The sequence below is a fragment of the Cibotium barometz genome, chromosome 40 (genome assembly GCF_041138505.1).
Source record: "Cibotium barometz isolate CiBa-2024 chromosome 40, ASM4113850v1, whole genome shotgun sequence".
NCBI classification, from domain to species: Eukaryota; Viridiplantae; Streptophyta; class Polypodiopsida; order Cyatheales; family Cibotiaceae; genus Cibotium; species Cibotium barometz.
Genome location: NC_141085.1, coordinates 5,103,300 through 5,123,966, shown reverse-complemented (window position 1 = coordinate 5,123,966; position 20,667 = coordinate 5,103,300).

Genomic DNA, 20,667 nt, shown 5'->3' with positions numbered 1-20,667 from the left:
GAATTTATGTATCAAGCTAAAAATGATGTAACGATTGCCTATCTTAGAAGGTAGCTTGAGAATAAAAACATGCAAGAGAAGGGGTCCATGAATGAACATTTAAAAAAAATTTCAAGTCTTGAGAGAGCAACTTCTCAATATTGATGAAGTTATTCCTAAAAAGGACATGATAAACATCACCCTTAATTCTTTGCTTAGATCTTATCTGAGTTTGAATCCTTCATCTTTTATTGAGAGGCACTCCCTCTCACCTATCAAGAGCTTGTTGCTTACTATTACAAGGGGAACAGCCCCAAAAAAAATGTCTCCATGAGTTCTAATAGTTATTAAGATTTAGCAACCAAGAATAAGGACAAGAAATTCCAGCAAAAGATCAATTCCAACAAAAAATTATGAGGCTAAGGGTGATTCCAAACAGCCAAAGAAGGTTAGTATTACAAACAACCTAGCCATGTGATTGAAAATTGCTTTAAACTTCAAAAAAAAGAAGAAGAAGAAGGAATGCAACAAAGATTCTAGTAGGTCTACCTCCAAGAGTTCAAAGAAACAGCACTCAGCTAATGTCGTTGTTCATCAAGAATACCTCCAAGAGTTCAAAGAAACAGCACTCAGCTAATGTCGTTGTTCATCAAGAATTCTCACCTATGGTTATTTGCAGTTATAACTCTAAACAAGAAGTTGCATGTCTCAGTGCAATTGTTTACTGATAGTTGGTTTCTTGGCAGTGGTGCTTCTAGGCACATAACTTCTTAAAGAAGTTTGGTCGAACCTCTAGAGAAAACACAAAGTGGTCATACTATTACATGTGCCAATAATGCCCTGTCCTTTACCTCGTTAAAGGAGATCTTTCTCACTACAGCAAACTTTTGTTTCAAATATTTATAAAATTTGCTTTCTATGCCCACTCTAGCAAGGGGGGTCTTAATGTTGGATTTGTAGATGATAAATGTATTATCCACGATAATAAAGAACATAACAAACAGATTATGCTTACTGGATCTTTGACCACAAGTGGTGTGAACACATTGGATATATATGAAAAGTGTGATATTCCTTGCATGTGGCAGACACGACTAATGCAATAAAAAATACCCAGTTGTGGCATGCTAGATTAAGCCTTACTTAGTATACAGCACACTACAATATATACCTTCTTATCCTAAGAGGGTATCTCAATCGGAGACAGAAAAACATGCTCGTGAGGAGGGAGGCACACTACTAGATCAAGTGTTAAGGAAGCTAGCTCTGATACCAATTGTTGGAATCAGGGTTTGGATTGTAACAATGCACACACACAAGATAGAGAAGCTTGAGAGCACACAAACTCATTATATTAGAATGAACAAATATATGCCGGATACAAAAAATAAGTACACATTCCAAAATGAGTAGATAAGAGGGTGTACATATGCAAGGAGGAAAAAACCTCCTAGTGAGGGAAAAAGTGCCACGACGGTCCTAAGTGTGTTCACGCACATCACTACCATATAATGTTACAATAAGAGGTTTCTCAAATTATTGCTCAACAAAGAAGATGGGATTCTCATGATGCTCAGGCTTTGGCAGCACTGATTGCCTTGTGGGTTAAAAGGTCTATTATTATGCACATTCACTCTTGTAACAGATCCACACTTGCTTGGAATACTCTAGAATTCATGTATCATGCAAAAAATGATATAAGGAGTGCCTATCTTAGAAGGCAACTTCTCAATCTTAATGAAGTTATTCCTGAAAAGGATATGATTAATGTCACGCTTATTTCTTTGCCTAAAACTTATCTGTGTTTGATTCCTTCATCTTTTATTGAGAGGCACTCCGTCTCACCTATGCTGGCTTACTATTACAAGCAGAATAGCTCCAAAAAAAATGTTTCTGTGAGTTCAAATAGTGATTAAGATATAGCAACCAAGAATAAGAACAAGAAATTCCAGCAGAAGATCGATTCCAACACAAATTATGAGGCTAAGGGTGATTCCAAATAGCCAAAGAAGGTTAGTATTGCAAACAACCCGGCCATGTGATTGAAAATCGCTTTTAACTTCAAAACAAAAAAAGAAGAAGAAGAAGGAATGCAACAAGGATTCTGACAGGTCTACCTCCGAGAGTTCAGAGAAAGAGCACTCAGCTAATCTCGTTGTTCATCAAGAAATCTCACTTATGGTTATTTGCAGTTATAACTCTAAACAAGAAGTTGCATGTCTGAGTGCAATTGTTTGCTAACAGTTGGTTTCTTGACAGTGGTGCTTCTAAGCACATAACTTCTTAAAGAAGTTTGGTCAAACATCTAGAGAAAACACAAAGTGGTCATACTATTACATGTGCCAATAATGCCCTCTCCTTTACCCTATTAAAGGAGATCTTTCTCACTACTATAAACTTGTGTTTCAAATATTTATAAAATTTGCTTTTGGTGTCCACTCTAGCAAGGGGGTCTTAATGTTGGATTTGTAGAGACGATAAATGATTTATCCATGATAATAAAGAACATAACAAACAGATTATGCTTACTGAATCTTTGACCACAAGTGGTGTGAACAAATAGGACATATATGACAAGTGTGATATTCCTTGCATGGCAGACACAACTAATGCAAAAAAAATATGCTGAGTTATGGCATGCTAGAAGCTAGCTCTGATACCAATTGTTGGAATCAGGGTTAGGGTTGCAACAATGCACACACACAAGATAGAGAAGCTTGAGAGCACACAAACTCATTATTTTAGAATGAACAAATATATGCCGGATACAAAAAATAAGCACACACCCCAAAATGAGTAGATAAGAGGGTGTACATATGCAATGACAAAAAAAACCGTCTAGTGGGGAAAAAAGTGCCAAGACGGTCCTAAGTGTGTTCATACACATCTCTACCATATAATGCTACAATAAGAAGTTTCTCAAACTATTGCTCAACAAAGAAGATGGGATTCTCGTGATGCTCAAGCTTTGGTACTGATTACCTTGTCGGTTAAAAGGTCTATTATTATGCACATTCACTCTTGTAGAAGATCCACGCTTGGTTGGAACACTCTAGAATTCATGTATCAGGCAAAAAATGATGTAAGGAGTGCCTATCTTAGAAGGTAACTTGATAATAAATACATGCAAGAGAAGGGGTCCATGAATGAACATTTAACAAAGTTACAAGTCTTGAGAGAGCAACTTATCAATATTGATGAGGTTATTCCTGAAAAGGACATGATTAACATCACCCTTAATTATTTGCCCAAATCTTATCTGAGTTTTAATACTTTCCTTCATCATTTATTGAAAGGCACTCCCTCTTACCTATCAAGAGCTTGTTGGCTTACTATTACAAGAGGAACTGCTCTAAAAAATATATTTATGTGAGTTCTAATAGTGATTAAGATTTAGCAACCAAGAATAAGAACAAGAAATTCCAGCAGAAGATCGATTCCAACAAAACTTTTGAGGCTAAGAGTGATTCCAAATAGCCAAAGAAGGTTAGTATTACAAAAAGCCCAGCCATACGATTGAAAATTGCTTTAAACTTCAAAACAAAGAAAAGAAGAAGAAGAAATCCAACAAAGATTCTAGTAGGTCTACCTCCGAGAGTTTAAAGAAAGATCACTCAGCTAATGTCATTGTTCATCAAGAATTCTCACTTATGGTTATTTGCAGTTTTATAACTCTAAAAAGCAGTTGCATGTCTGAGTGCAACTATTTGCTGACAGTTGGTTTCTTGATAGTGGTGCTTCTAAGCACATAACTTCTTAAAGAAGTTTGGTTAAAGATCTAGAGAAAGCACAAAGTCATCATACTATTACATGTGCCAACAATACCCTATTAAAGGAGATTTTTCTCACTACTATAAACTTTTGTTCCAAATATCTATAAAATTTACTTTCTGTGTTCACTCTAGCAAGGGGTGTTCTAATGTTGGATTTGTAGATGATAAACGCATTATCCATGATAATAAAGAACATAATAAACAGATTATGCTTACTGAATCTTTCACCCCAAGTGGCGTGAACAAATTGGACATATATGACAAGTGTGATATTGCTTGCCTAGCAGACACGACTAATGCAATGAAAGATGCCCAGTTGTGGCATGCTAGATTTAGTTATACTTTCTATACACCCTACAATATATACCTTCTTCTTGTTGAAATATACAAGTGAATAGGGTGTGTGTGTGTAGGAATAAGCCCTTGGTTAGAGGCTGTAAAAGAGAATGTGTAAATGTGAGAGAACTTGTGAAAAGGTGAGAAGAATCTATTGGGAGAGAATAAAGGGTAGCATGAGAAGATTTAGGAAGTGTGGAGATATTCTGGGAGAGGTGGAGAGAATCAAGCAAAAGAGGTGGAGTGAATCAAGGAGAAATCAGTGGGATTAGATGCTTGGATGTAAAATCTGTAAATTGAGGCAATGGCCTAATAAGAATTTGCTGGTTTTTGATTATCCATGCCTACATTAAGCTATTAGTTCATTACTCACTAATCACATCTTAATTATCATCTTATCACTTTGTTAATGATGTTGATTCTAGCATTCGATCCAACATAGCTCATCACATTGCTGTAATTTTAACATGGTATCAGAGCCAAGCCTAGAATTCATCAAGTTTATGAGTCCATTATCTAGTTAATAAAGATTAGTAGATAATTAGAAAATAATTAAAATTTTTAGTTATTTTCAACTAACCTCTGTACCCCCAGCCAGTGGAGGAGCTCCCTCTCTTTGCACACTCAAAATTAGCTCAAACCCTTCTAGCCATGGATAGCCAACTCATTTGTGCTCCAGCCAGTCCAATCAAAAGCACAAATCGCCAATGCAAGGTGAAGAAAATTGCGAATGAACACGTGCCATTTTTCAGAAGGGAATTTGAGATTTCTTCATCAGTTTTGCAATGGCTATAACTTCTCTTAGCCCCAAGGGTTTTTAAGCATGCTCTACAAGCTAGTGAAGTCAGAATTTGATTTGATCAAGTCTATAGTGAGATCCAAGCTCTTCATCAAATATGCGGTTGACTTTGGTAAAACAGAGATTAAGCATTCAATGTTTGGTCAAATCTTGTGTTTCTTGGCTTAATCCTCTACTAGACTGATTGCTATTGATGGTCTTAAAAGGATTTGATCTCATTTGGAGTCTAAGGCCCCAGATCTGGGCTCCCCGCATAATCTGTTTTCTGCACACAAAACATAGGATTAATTTGCTAATTAGTGATTGATCACTGCTAATCACTGTATTTTGGTACAATTGAGGGTTCAAATTAACCATTAGGTATCTGATATAGATCCCTATAACTTTATATTGCAATTCCGAGATGGTTTGGTACTCCAACCATTCCGTACAAATTGGTTACCCTTGATTTAATGTAATTTTTAGTAAAAATATACTGATAAATTTATGGTAATCATCAATTTGCATTTAACCCTTGGTTAAGGCTTGCAAATCACACTCAAATTTAAAATTATTCATAGCCAAAGTTGCATTTGGGAATGTGCATAAGAATTACATCAGTGTAAAAATGGGATCAGACACTGCCCTTGTCCAGAATAAGGCAAGAAGTAAGACGTCCCGCATAGATTTGGATTTGCATTGCATAATGATACAAGATAAACATCAAAAGCCCAAAAGAATTGTCAACAAAACATTTAAACATGTTGCTCACATGGAGCAAGAAGAATTGACGGACAAGCTCATGGCCCCAGCCATGAAAGAAGAAGAACATCTCTTTCCAAGAAGAGGATCCACACCAGGAAGAAAAGCTAGAGGAAGCATTGAAGGAAGACATGGACACAAGAAGAGAAGCTGCCACATTAAGAAGACTAAAAGAAGAGGCAGACATGGACGTGTGAAGAGAAGTTGCCACAGCAAGAAGACTGAAGACAAGAGAAGATGTGAGGCTCCAAAGAGTGAGGAGCCATGTGAAAATCTCAGAGAGAGAGAGAGAGAGAGAGAGAGAGAGAGAGAGAGAGAGAGAGAGAGACCCCACAACCCAATGTAACCTACCCCAACAAAGTAAAACCACCTCTGAGCCATCGATGATGTAGGCCCTGTGGTAGATGTGTGTGTGAGCACTTTAGTCGAGGTCACGGGCACTTGTAGTAGCCTTGGACACATAGAGAGAGAGAGAGAGTGTGTGTGTGTGTGTGTGTGTGTGTGTCAAGGACTATGAGTTTAGGGACTTAAGGCACTAGTCGCGCGCTATCAAGTAAGAGAGAAACTTGGTACAAGGTCAAGGTGTGCTAAGTTCACTTGAGGGGAGGTGTGCTAGGCACTGGTCATGGACTATCAAGTAAGGGGGAAACTTGGTATATGGTCCAGGTGTGCTAGGAGTGAATAGGGTGTGTGCAGGAACAAGCCTTTGGTTTGATGCTGTAAAAGAGAATGTGTAAATGTGAGAGAACTTATGAAAAGGTGAGAAGAATCTACTGGGAGAGAATAAAGGGTAACATGAGAAGATTTAGGAAGTGTGGAGATATTCTGGGAGAGGTGGAGAGAATCAAGCAAAAGAGGTGGCACATAATGCTACAAAAAGATTTTTCTCAAATTATTGCTCAACAAAGAAGATGGGATTCTCGTGACGCTTAGGCTTTGCTTTGATTGCCTTGTCAGTTAAAAGGTCTACTATTATGCACATTCACTCTTGTAGAATATCCATGCTTCCTTGGAACACTCAAGAATTTATGTATCAAGCTAAAAATGATGTAACGATTGCCTATCTTAGAAGGTAACTTGATAATAAAAACATGCAAGAGAAGGGGTCCATGAATGAACATTTTAAAAATTTTACAAGTCTTGAGAGAGCAACTTCTCGATATTGATGAAGTTATTCCTGAAAAGGACATGATTAACATCACCCTTAATTCTTTGCTTAAATCTTATCTGAGTTTGAATCCTTCATCTTTTATTGAGAGCCGCTCCCTCTCACCTATCAAGAGCTTGTTGCTTACTATTACAAGAGCTCCAAGAACAATGTCTCCATGAGTTCTAATAGTTATTAAGATTTAGCAACCAAGAATAAGGACAAGAAATTCCAGCAGAAGATCAATTCCAACAAAAAATTATGAGGCTAAGGGTGATTCCAAACAGCCAAAGAAGGTTAGTATTACAAACAACCTAGCCATGCAATTGAAAATTGCTTTAAACTTCAAAAAAAAGAAGAAGAAGAAGGAATGCAACAAAGATTCTAGTAGGTCTACCTCCAAGAGTTCAAAGAAACAGCACTCAGCTAATGTCGTTGTTCATCAAGAATTCTCACCTATGGTTATTTGCAGTTATAACTCTAAACAAGAAGTGGCATGTCTCAGTGCAATTGTTTACTGACAATTGGTTTCTTGGCAGTGGTGCTTCTAGGCACATAACTTCTTAAAGAAGTTTGGTCAAACCTCTAGAGAAAACACAAAGTGGTCATACTATTACATGTGCCAATAATGCCCTGTCCTTTACCTCGTTAAAGGAGATCTTTCTCACTACACCAAACTTTTGTTTCAAATATTTATAAAATTTGCTTTCTATGCCCACTCTAGCAAGGGGGTCTTAATGTTGGATTTGTAGATGATAAATGTATTATCCACGATAATAAAGAACATAACAAACAGATTATGCTTACTGCACAAGTGGTGTGAAAAAATTGGACATATATGACAAGTGTGATATTCCTTGCATGTTGCAGACACGACTAATGCAATAAAAAATGCCCAGTTGTGGCATGCTAGATTAAGCCTTACTTTGTATACAGCACACTATATACCTTCTTATCCTAAGAGGGTATCTCAATCAGAGACAGAAAAACATGGTCGTGAGGAGGGAGGCACACTACTAGATCAGGTGTTAAGGAAGCTAGCTCTGATACCAATTGTTGGAATCAGGGTTTGGGTTGTAACAATGCACACACAAGATAGAGAAGCTTGAGAGCACACAAACTCATTATATTAGAATGAACAAATATATGCCGGATACAAAAGAAAGTACACATCCCAAAATGAGTAGATAAGAGGGTGTACATATGCAAGGAGGAAAAAACCTCCTAGTGAGGGAAAAAGTGCCACGACGGTCCTAAGTGTGTTCACTCACATCACTACCATATAATGTTACAATAAGAGGTTTCTCAAATTATTGCTCAACAAAGAAGATGGGATTCTCATGATGCTCAGGCTTTGGCAGCACTGATTGCCTTTTGGGTTAAAAGGTCTATTATTATGCACATTCACTCTTGTAGCAGATCCACACTTGCTTGGAATACTCTAGAATTCATGTATCATGCAAAAAATGATGTAAGGAGTGCCTATCTTAGAAGGCAACTTCTCAATCTTAATGAAGTTATTCCTGAAAAGGATATGATTAATTTCACGCTTAATTCTTTGCCTAAAACTTATCTGTGTTTGATTCCTTCATCTTTTATTGAGAGGCACTCCGTCTCACCTATCAAGAGCTTGCTGGCTTACTATTACAAGTAGAACAGCTCCAAAAAAAAAATTGTGAGTTCAAATAGTGATTAAGATATAGCAACCAAGAATAAGAACAAGAAATTCCAGCAGAAGATCGATTCCAACACAAATTATGAGGCTAAGGGTGATTCCAAATGGCCAAAGAAGGTTAGTATTACAAACAACCCGGCCATGTGATTGAAAATTGCTTTTAACTTCAAAACAAAAAAAGAAGAAGAAGAAGGAATGCAACAAGGATTCTGACAGGTCTACCTCCGAGAGTTCAGAGAAAGAGCACTCAGCTAATGTCATTGTTCATCAAGAAATCTCACTTATGGTTATTTATAGTTATAACTCTAAACAAGAAGTTGCATGTCTGAGTGCAATTGTTTGCTAACAGTTGGTTTCTTGACAGTGGTGCTTCCAAGCACATAACTTCTTAAAGAAGTTTGGTCAAACATCTAGAGAAAACACAAAGTGGTCATACTATTACATGTGCCAATAATGCCCTCTCCTTTACCCTATTAAAGGAGATCTTTCTCACTACTATAAACTTGTGTTTCAAATATTTATAAAATTTGCTTTTTGTGTCCACTCTAGCAAGGGGGTCTTAATGTTGGATTTGTAGAGACGATAAATGATTTATCCATGATAATAAAGAACATAACAAACAGATTATGCTTACTGAATCTTTGACCACAAGTGGTGTGAACAAATTGGACATATATGACAAGTGTGATATTCCTTGCGTGGCAGACACGACTAATGCAAAAAAAATATGCTGAGTTGTGGCATGCTAGAAGCTAGCTCTCATACCAATTGTTGGAATCAGGGTTAGGGTTGCAACAATGCACACACATACAAGATAGAGAAGCTTAAGAGCACACAAACTCATTATTTTAGAATGAACAAATATATGCCGGATACAAAAAATAAGCACACACCCCAAAATGAGTAGATAAGAGGGTGTACATATGCAATGACAAAAAAACCTTCTAGTGAGGAAAAAAGTGCCAAGACGGTCCTAAGTGTGTTCATACACATCTCTACCATATAATGCTACAATAAGAAGTTTCTCAGACTATTGCTCAACAAAGAAGATGGGATTCTCGTGATGCTACACTGATTACCTTGTCGGTTAAAAGGTCTATTATTATGCACATTCACTCTTGTAGAAGATCCACGCTTGGTTGGAACACTCTAGAATTCATGTATCAGGCAAAAAATGATGTAAGGAGTGCCTATCTTAGAAGGGAACTTAATAATAAATACATGCAAGAGAAGGGGTCCATGAATGAACATTTAACAAAGTTACAAGTCTTGAGAGAGCAACTTCTTAATATTAATGAGGTTATTCCTGAAAAGGACATGATTAACATCACCTAATACTTTCCTTCATCATTTATTGAAAGGCACTCCCTCTTACCTATCAAGAGCTTGTTGGCTTACTATTACAAGAGGAACTGCTCTAAAAAATATGTTTATGTGAGTTCTAATAGTGATTAAGATTTAGCAACCAAGAATAAGGACAAGAAATTCCAGCAGAAGATCGATTCCAACAAAACTTTTGAGGCTAAGGGTGATTCCAAATAGCCAAAGAAGGTTATAGTATTACAAAAAGCCCAGCCATGCGATTGAAAATTGCTTTAAACTTCAAAATAAAGAAAAGAAGAAGAAGAAATCCAACAAAGATTCTAGTAGGTCTACCTCCGAGAGTTCAAAGAAAGATCATTCAGCTAATGTCATTGTTCATCATGAATTCTCACTTATGGTTATTTGCAGTTTTATAACTCTAAAAAGCAGTTGCATGTCTGAGTGCAACTATTTGCTGACAGTTGGTTTCTTGATAGTGGTGCTTCTAAGCACATAACTTCTTAAAGAAGTTTGGTTAAACATCTAGAGAAAGCACAAAGTCATCATACTATTACATGTGCCAACAATACCCTATTAAAGGAGATTTTTCTCACTACTATAAACTTTTGTTCCAAATATCTATAAAATTTACTTTCTGTGTTCACTCTAGCAAGGGGTGTTCTAATGTTGGATTTGTAGATGATAAACGCATTATCCATGATAATAAAGAACATAATAAACAGATTATGCTTATCTTTCACCCCAAGTGGCGTGAACAAATTGGACATATATGACAAGTGTGATATTGCTTGCCTAGCAGACACGACTAATGCAATGAAAGATGCCCAGTTGTGGCATGCTAGATTTAGTTATACTTTCTATACACCCTACAATATATACCTTCTTCTTGTTAAAATATACAAGTGAATAGGGTGTGTGTGTAGGAATAAGCCCTTGGTTAGAGGCTGTAAAAGAGAATGTGTAAATGTGAGAGAACCTATGAAAAGGTGAGAAGAATCTACTGGGAGAGAATAAAGGGTAGCATGAGAAGACTTAGGAAGTGTGGAGATATTCTGGGAGAAGTGGAGAGAATCAAGAAAAAGAGGTGGAGTGAATCAAGGAGAAATCAGTGGGATTAGATGCTTGGATGTAAACTCTGTAAATTGAGGCAGTGGCCTAATGAGAATTTGCTGGTTTTTGATTATCCATGCCTACATTAAGCTATTAGTTCATTACTCACTAATCACATCTTAATTATCATCTAATCACTTTGTTAATGATGTTGATTCTAGCATTTGATCCACCATAGCTCATCACATTGCTGTAATTTTAACATGGTATCAGAGCCAAGCCTAGAAATCATCAAGTTTATGAGTCCATTATCTAGTTAATTAGGATTAGTAGAAAATTAAAAAATAATCAAAAAATTTAGTTATTTTCAACTAACCTCTATACCCCCAGCCAGTGGAGGAGCTCCCTCTCTTTGCACACTCAAAATTAGCTCAAACCCTTCTAGCCATGGATAGCCAACTCAGTTGTGCTCCAGCCAGTCCAATCAAAAGCACAAACCGCCAATGCAAGGTGAAGAAAATTGCGAATGAACATGTGCCATTTTTTACAAGGAAATTTGAGGTTTCTTCTTCATCAGTTTTGCAATGGCTCTAATTTTGCTTAGCCCCAAGGGTTTTCAAGCATGCTCTACAAGTTGGTGAAGTCAGAAGTTGATTTGATCAAGTCTACAGTGAGATCCAAGCTCTTCATCAAATATGCAGGTGACTTTGGTAAAACAGAGATTAAGCATTCAATGTTTGGTCAAATCTTGTGTTTCTTGGCCTAATCCTCTACTAGACTAATTGCTATTGATGGCCTTAAAAGGATTTGATCTCATTTGGAGTCTAAGGCCCCAGATCTGGGCTCCCCACATGATTTATTTTTTGCACACAAAACATAGAATTAATTTGATAATTAGTGATTGATCACTACTAATCACTATATTTTGGTACAATTGAGGGTTCAAATTAACCATTACGTATCTCATATAGATCCCTATAACTTTAGATTGCAATTCGGAGATGGTTTGATACTCCAACCATTCCGTACAAATTGGTTACCCTTGATTTAATGGTAAAAATATACTGATAAATTTATGGTAATCATAATTTTGTATTTAACCTTTGGGTAAGGCCTGCAAATCACACTCAAATTCAAAATTATTCATAGCCAGAGTTGCATTTGGGAATGTGCATAAGAATTAATGCTATATGCATTATGTATCGGGCACATTACATCAGTGTAAAAATGGGATTAGACACTGTCCTTGTCCAGAATAAGGCAAGAAGTAAGAGGTCCCGCATAGATTTGGATTTGCATTGCATAATGATACAAGATAAACATCAAAAGCCCAAAAGAATTGTCAACAAAATATTTAAACATGTTGCTCACATGGAGCAAGAAGAACTGACGGACAAGCTCATGGCCCCAGCCATGAAAGAAGAAGAACATCTCTTTCCAAGAAGAGGATCCACACCAAGAAGAAAAGCTAGGGGAAGCATTCAAGGAAGACATGGACACAAGAAGAGAAGCTGCCACAACAAGAAGACTGAAAGAAAAGGAAGACATGGACACGTGAAGAGAAGCTGCCACGACAAGAAGACTGAAGATAAGAGAAGATGTGAGGCTCCAAAGAGTAAGGAGCCATGTGAAAATGTCACAGAGAGAGAGAGAGAGAGAGAGAGAGAGAGAGTGTCAAGGACTATGAGTTTAGGGACTTGAGGCACTAGTCACGGGCTATCAAGTAAGAGAGAAACTTGGTACAGGGTCCAGGTGTGCTAAGTTCACTTGAGGGGAGGTGTACTAGGCAATGGTCATGGACTATCAAGTAAGAGGGAAACTTGGTATATGGTCCAGGTGTGCTAGGAGTGAATAGGGTGTGTGCAGGAACAAGCCCTTGGTTAGATGCTGTAAAAGAGAATGTGTAAATGTGAGAGAACTTATGAAAAGGTGAGAAGAATCTACTAGGAGAGAATAAATGGTAGCATGAGAAGATTTAGAAAGTGTGGAGATATTCTGGGAGAGGTGGAGAGAATCAAGAAAAAGAGGTGGCGTGAATAAAGGAGAACTCAGTCGGATTAGATGCTGGGAAGTAAACTCTATAAATTGAGGCATTGGCCTAATGAGAATTTGCTGGTTTTTGATTATCCATGCCTACATTAAGCTATTAGTTAATTACTCACTAATCATGTCTTAATTATCATCTAATCACTTTGTTAATGATGTTGATTCTAGCATTTGATCCACCATAGCTCATCACATTGCTGTAATTTTAACACTTCTCCTAGTAAGGTATCTCAATCAGAGATAGAAAAACAGGGTCATGAGGAGGGAGGCACACTACTAAATCAAGTGTCAAGGAAGCTAGCTCTGATACCAATTATTGGAATAAGGGTTAGGATTGCAATAATGAACACACACAAGATAAAGAAGCTTGAGAGCACACAAACCCGCTAGATTAGAATGAACAAATGTGTGCCAGATAAAAAAGATAAGCACACAGCCTAGAATGAGTAGATAAGAGGGTGTACATACGCAAGGGGAAAAAAACCTCCTAGTGAGGGAAAATTGCCACGGCGGTCCTAAGTGTAGTCACACACATCACTACCATATAATGCTACAGTAAGAATTTTCTCAAATTATTGCTCATTAAAGAACATGGGATTCTCGTGATAATTTCTCAAACTATTGCTCAACAAAGAACATGGGATTCTCGTGATGCTCAGGCTTTCGCTTTGATTGCCTTATCGGTTAAAAGGTCTAGTATTATGCACATTCACTCTTGTAGAACATCCATGCTTGCTTGGAACACTCTAGAATTTATGTATTAGGTTAAACATGATGTAAGGATTGCCTATCTTAGAAAGCACATTGATAATAAAAACATGGAAGATTATTCACAGAGCCAGAGTTGCATTTGGGAATGTGCATAAGAATTAATGCTATATGCATTATGTATTGGGCACATTACATCAGTGTAAAAATGCGATCAAACACTACCCTTGTCTAGAATAAGGCAAGAAGTAAGACCTCTCGCATGGATTTGGGTTTGCATTGCATAATGATACAAGATAAACATCAAAAGCCCAAAAGAATTGTCAACAAAACATTTAAACTTGCTCACATGGAGCAAGAAGAACTGACGGACAAGCTCATGGCCCCAACCATGAAAGAAGAAGAACATCTCTTTCCAAGAAGAGGATCCACACCAAGAAGAAAAGCTAGAGGAAGCATTGAAGGAAGACATGGACACAAGAAGAGAAGCTGCCACAACAAGAAGACTGAAAGAAGAGGAAGACATGGACGCGTGAAGAGAAGCTTCCACGACAAGAAGACTAAAGATAAGAGAAGATGTGAGGCTCCAAAGAGTGAGGAGCCATGTGAAAATCTTAGAGAGAGAGAGAGAGAGAGAGAGAGAGAGAGAGAGAGACCCCACAACCCAATGTAACCTACCCCAACAAAGTAAAACCACCTCTGAGCCACCGATGATGTAGGCCACGTGGTAGATGTGTGTGTGAGCACTTTAGTCAAGGTCGCGGGTACTTGTAGTAGCCTTGGACACATAAAGAGAGAGAGAGAGAGAGAGAGAGAGAGTGTGTGTGTGTGTGTCAAGGACTATGAGTTTAGGGACTTGAGGCACTGGTCGCGGGCTATCAAGTAAGAGAGAAACTTGGTACAGTTTCCAGGTGCGCTAAGTTCACTTGAGGGGAGGTGTGCTAGGCACTGGTCATGGACTATCAAGTAAGAGGGAAACTTGGTATATGGTCCAGGTGTGCTAGGAGTGAATAGGGTGTGTGCAGGAACAAGCCCTTGGTTAGATGCTGTAAAAGAGAATGTGTAAATGTGAGAGAACTTATGAAAAGGTGAGAAGAATCTACTAGGAGAGAATAAAGGGTAGCATGAGAAGATTTAGGAAGTGTGGAGATATTCTGGGAGAGGTGGAGAGAATCAAGCAAAAGAGATGGAGTGAATCAAGGAGAAATCAGTGGGATTAGATGCTTGGATGTAAACTCTATAAATTGAGGCGTTGGCCTAATGAGAATTTGCTGGTTTTTGATTATCCATGTCTTCATTAAGCTATCTATCAGTTAATTACTCACTAATTATATCTTAATTATCATCTAATCACTTTGTTAATGATGTTGATTCTAGCATTTGATCCACCATAGCTCATCACATTGCTGTAATTTTAACACTTCTCCTAGTAAGGTATCTCAATCAGAGATAGAAAAACAAGGTCATGAGGAGGGAGGCACACTACTAAATCAAGTATTAAGGAAGCTAGCTCTAATACCAATTATTGGAATAAGCGTTAGGGCTGTAATAAGCGTTAGGATTGTAATAATGAACACACACAAGATAAAGAAGCTTGAGAGCACACAAACCCGCTAGATTAGAATGAACAAATGTGTGCCAGATAAAAAAGATAAGCACACAGCCTAGAATGAGTAGATAAGAGGGTGTACATACGCAAGGGAGAAAAAACCTCCTAGTGAGGGAAAATTGCCACGGCGGTCCTAAGTGTAATCACACACATCACTACCATATAATGCTACAACAAGAATTTTCTCAAACTATTGCTCAACAAAGAACATGAGATTCTCGTGATAATTTTCTCAAACTATTGCTCAACAAAGAACATGGGATTCTCGTGATGCTCAGGCTTTTGCTTTGATTGCTTTATCAGTTAAAAGGTCTAGTATTATGCACATTCACTCTTGTAGAACATCCATGCTTGCTTGGAACACTCTAGAAGGATTGCCTATCTTAGAAGAAGGCAAATTGATAATAAAAACATGGAAGAGAAGGGGTCCATGAATGAACATTTAACAAATTTACAAGTCTTGAGAGAGCAACTTCTGAATATTGATGAAGTTATTCTTGAAAAGGACAGCTGCAAAAAAAATGTTTCTGTGAGTCCTTATAGTGATAAAGATTTAGCAACCAAGAATAATGACAAGAAATTCCAGCGGAATATTGATTCTAAGAAAAATTATGAGGCTAAGGTTGATTCCAAACAGCTAAAGAAGGTTAGTCTTACCAGAAATCCTGGCCATGCGATTGAAATTGCTTTAAAATTCAAAACAAAGAAAATAAGAAGAAGGAATCCAACAAAGATTCTGGTAGGTCTACCTCCCAGAGTTCAAAGAAAGAGCACTAAGCTAATGTCGTTGTTTATCAAGAATTCTCACTTATGGTTGTTTACAGATATAACCCTAAACAAGAAGTTTCATGTCTCAGTGCAACTATTTGCTGACACTTGGTTTCTTGACAGTGGTGCTTCTAAGCACATAACTTCTTAAGGAAGTTTGGTCAAACAACTAGAGAAAGCACAAACTAGTCATACTATTACATGCGCCAACAATGCCCTGTTAAAGGAGATTTTTCTCACCACTATAAACTTTTGTTCCAAATATTTATAAAATTTGCTTTTTGTGTTTATCCATGATAATAAAGAACATAACAAATACACTATGCTTTACTGAATCTTTCACCCCAAGTGGTGTGAACAAATTGGACATATATGACAAGTGTGATATTGCTTACCTGCTGGCAGACACGACTAATGCAATAAAAGATGACCAGTTGTGGCATGCTAGATTTAGTTATACTTTGTATACAGCACACTACAGTATATACCTTCTTCTCCTAAGAGGGTATCTCAATCAAAGATAGAAAATTAGGGTCACGAGAAGGGAGGCACACTACTAAATCAAGTGTCAAGAAAGCTAGCTCTGATACCAGTTATTGGAATTAGGGTTAGGGTTCCAGTAATGCACACACACAAGATAGAGAAGCTTGAGAGCACACAAACTCACTAGATTAGAATGAACAAATGTGTGCCAGATAAAAAAGATAAGTACACAGCCCAGAATGAGTAGATAAGAGGGTGTACATATGCATGGGTGGAAAAAATCTCCTAGTGAGGGGAAAAGTGCCCCGGCGGTCCTAAGTGTGTTCACACACCACTACCACATAATGCTACAAAAAGATTTTTCTCAAATTATTGCTCAACAAAGAAGATGGGATTCTCGTGATGCTTAGGCTTTGCTTTGATTACCTTGTCAGTTAAAAGGTCTAGTATTATGCACATTCACTCTTGTAGAACATCCATGCTTGCTTGGAACACTCAAGAATTTATGTATCAAGCTAAAAATGATGTAACGATTGCCTATCTTAGAAGGTAACTTGATAATAAAAACATGCAAAAGAAGGGGTCCATGAATGAACATTTAAAAAATATTGATGAAGTTATTCCTGAAAAGGACATGATTAACATCACCCTTAATTCTTTGCTTAAATCTTATCTGAGTTTGAATCCTTCATCTTTCATTGAGAGGCACTCCCTCTCACTTATCAAGAGCTTGTTGCTTACTATTACAAGGGGAACAGCCCCAAAAAAATGTCTCCATGAGTTCTAATAATTATTAAGAATAACACCCAAGAACAAGGACAAAAAATTCGAGCAGAAGATCAATTCCAACAAAAAATTATGAGGCTAAGGGTGATTCCAACGGCCAAAGAAGGTTAGTATTACAAACAACCTAGCCATGCGATTGAAAATTGCTTTAAACTTCAAAAAGAAGAAGAAGAAGAAGGAATGCAACAAAGATTCTAGTAGGTCTACCTCCAAGAGTTCAAAGAAACAGCACTCAGCTAATGTCGTTGTTCATCAAGAATTCTCACCTATGGTTATTTGCAGTTATAACTCTAAACAAGAAGTTGCATGTCTCAGTGCAATTGTTTACTGTGACAGTTGGTTTCTTGGCAGTGGTGCTTCTAGGCACATAACTTCTTAAAGAAGTTTGGTCAAACCTCTAGAGAAAACACAAAGTGGTCACACTATTACATGTACCAATAATGCCCTGTCCTTTACCTCGTTAAAGGAGATCTTTCTCACTACAGCAAACTTTTGTTTCAAATATTTATAAAATTTGCTTTCTGTGCCCACTCTAGCAAGGGGGGTCTTAATGTTGGATTTGTAGATGATAAATGTATTATCCACGATAATAAGGAACATAACAAATAGATTATGCTTACTGGATCTTTGACCACAAGTGGTGTGAACAAATTGGACATATATGACAAGTGTGATATTCCTTGCATGTGGCAGACACGACTAATGCAATAAAATATGCCCAATTGTGGCATGCTAGATTAAGCCTTACTTTGTATACAGCACACTACAATATATACCTTCTTATCCTAAGAGGGTATCTCAATCAGAGATAGAAAAACATGGTCGTGAGGAGGGAGGCACACTACTAGATCAAGTGTTAAGGAAGCTAGCTCTGATACCAATTGTTGGAATCAGGGTTTGGGTTGTAACAATGCACACACACAAGATAGAGAAGCTTGAGAGCACACAAACTCATTATATTAGAATGAACAAATATATGCCGGATACAAAAAATAAGTACACATCCCAAAATGAGTAGATAAGAGGGTGTACATATGCAAGGAGGAAAAAACCTCCTAGTGAGGGAAAAAGTGCCATGACGGTCCTAAGTGTGTTCACGCACATCACTACCATATAATGTTACAATAAGAGGTTTCTCAAATTATTGCTCAACAAAGAAGATGGGATTCTCATGATGCTCAGGCTTTGGAAGCACTGATTGCCTTGTGGATTAAAAGGTCTATTATTATGCACATTCACTCTTGTAGCAGATCGACACTTGCTTGGAATACTCTAGAATTCATGTATCATGCAAAAAATCTTAATGAAGTTATTCCTGAAAAGGATATGATTAATGTCACGCTTAATTCTTTGCCTAAAACTTATCTGTGTTTGATTCCTTCATCTTTTATTGAAAGGCACTCCGTCTCACCTATCAAGAGCTTGTTGGCTTACTATTACAAGCAGAATAGCTCCAAAAAAAATGTTTTTGTGAGTTCAAATAGTGATTAAGATATAGCAACCAAGAATAAGAACAAGAAATTCTAGCAGAAGATCGATTCCAACACAAATTATGAGGCTAAGGGTGATTCCAAATAGCCAAAGAAGGTTAGTATTGCAAACAACCCGGCCATGTGATTGAAAATTGCTTTTAACTTCAAAACAAAAAAAAGAAGAAGAAGGAATGCAACAAGGATTCTGACAGGTCTACCTCTGAGAGTTCAGAGAAAGAGCACTCAGCTAATGTCATTGTTCATCAAGAAATCTCACTTATGGTGCAATTGTTTGCTAATAGTTGGTTTCTTGACAGTGGTGCTTCTAAGCACATAACTTCTTAAAGAAGTTTGGTCAAACATCTAGAGAAAACACAAAGTGGTCATACTATTACATGTGCTAATAATGCCCTCTCCTTTACCCTATTAAAGGAGATCTTTCTCACTACTATAAACTTGTGTTTCAAATATTTATAAAATTTGCTTTTTGTGTCCACTCTAGTAAGGGGGTCTTAATGTTGGATTTGTAGAGACGATAAATGATTTATCCATGATAATAAAGAACATAACAAACAGATTATGCTTACTGAATCGTTGACCACAAGTGGTGTGAACAAATTGGACATATATGACAAGTGTGATATTCCTTGCATGGCTGGCACGACTAATGCAAAAAAAATATGCTGAGTTGTGGCATGCTAGAAGCTAGCTCTGATACCAATTGTTGGAATCAGGGTTAGGGTTGCAACAATGCACACACACAAGATAGAGAAGCTTGAGAGCACACAAACTCATTATTTTAGAATGAACAAATATATGTCGGATACAGAAAATAAGCACACACCCCAAAATGAGTAGATAAGAGGGTGTACATATGCAATGATAAAAAAAACCGTCTAGTGAGGAAAAAAGTGCCAAGACGGTCCTAAGTGTGTTCATACACATCTCTACCATATAATGCTACAATAAGAAGTTTCTCAAACTATTGCTCAACAAAGAAGATGGGATTCTCGTGGCTCAAGCTTTGGCACTGATTACCTTGTCGGTTAAAAGGTCTATTATAATGCACATTCACTCTTGTAGAAGATCCACGCTTGGTTGAAACACTCTAGAATTCATGTATCAGGCCAAAAATGATGTGTCAAGGACTATGAGTTTAGGGACTTGAGGCACTGGTCGCGGGCTATCAAGTAAGAGAGAAACTTGGTACAGGGTCCAGGTGTGCTAAGTTCACTTGAGGGGAGGTGTGCTAGGCACTGGTCATGGACTATCAAGTAAGAGGGAAACTTGGTATATGGTCCAGGTGTGCTAGGAGTGAATACGATGTGTGCAGGAACAAGCCCTTGGTTAGATGCTATAAAAGAGAATGTGTAAATGTGAGAGAACTTATGAAAAAGTGAGAAGATTCTACTGGGAGGGTGGAGTGAATCAAGGAGAAATCAGTGGGATTAGATGCTTGAAATTCCAGCGGAAGATTGATTCTAAGAAAAATTATGAGGCTAAGGTTGATTCCAAATACCTAAAGAAGGTTAGTCTTACAGAAATCCTGGCCATGCGATTGAAATTGCTTTCAAATTCAAAACAAAGAAAAGAAGAAGAAGGAATCCAACAAAGATTCTAGTAGGTCTACCTCCCAGAGTTCAAAGAAAGAGCACTAAGCTAATGTCGTTGTTTATCAAGAGTTCTTACTTATGGTTGTTTATAGTTATAACCCTAAACAAGAAGTTTCATGTCTCAGTGCAACTGTTTGCTGACACTTGGTTTCTTGACAGTGGTGCTTCTAAGCACATAACTTCTTAAGGAAGTTTGGTCAAACAACTAGAGAAAGCACAAACTAGTCATACTATTACATGCGCCAACAATGCCCTGTTAAAGGAGATTTTTCTCACTACTATAAACTTTTGTTCCAAATATTTATAAAATTTACTTTCTATGTTTATCCATGACAGTAAAGAACATAACAAATACACTA